Here is a 329-nt window from a genome sequence, read left to right on the forward strand (position 1 = left end):
TCAGCCTCTCCACCTCCTCCTTGAGGTCAACCACAAGGCTGAGTATGTTATTCAGCACCTTGCATCTAACACAAGCGCTGTCTCCATCACCTTGCATTGCAAAGGCCAGGCCCTGGCACTCCCTGCAGCCACACACCTGTGCACTAGCATGTTGTAGTGGGATCTCTGTCAGAATTTGCACATTTTTCTTGGCCGAAGCCCTCCTTTTTGTGTGCATGGGACTTCAGGCTGCATCTCCACATTTTTGCTGGCAATAGCCTTCGGCCGGGTGCAGCCATGGGCAAAGCAGCAGACTCACAAGCACTAGCTAAGGTAGCCTTAACGGGGAC

This window comes from Meleagris gallopavo, unplaced genomic scaffold, assembly GCF_000146605.3.
Source record: "Meleagris gallopavo isolate NT-WF06-2002-E0010 breed Aviagen turkey brand Nicholas breeding stock unplaced genomic scaffold, Turkey_5.1 ChrUn_random_7180001956258, whole genome shotgun sequence".
Classification (NCBI taxonomy): Eukaryota; Metazoa; Chordata; class Aves; order Galliformes; family Phasianidae; genus Meleagris; species Meleagris gallopavo.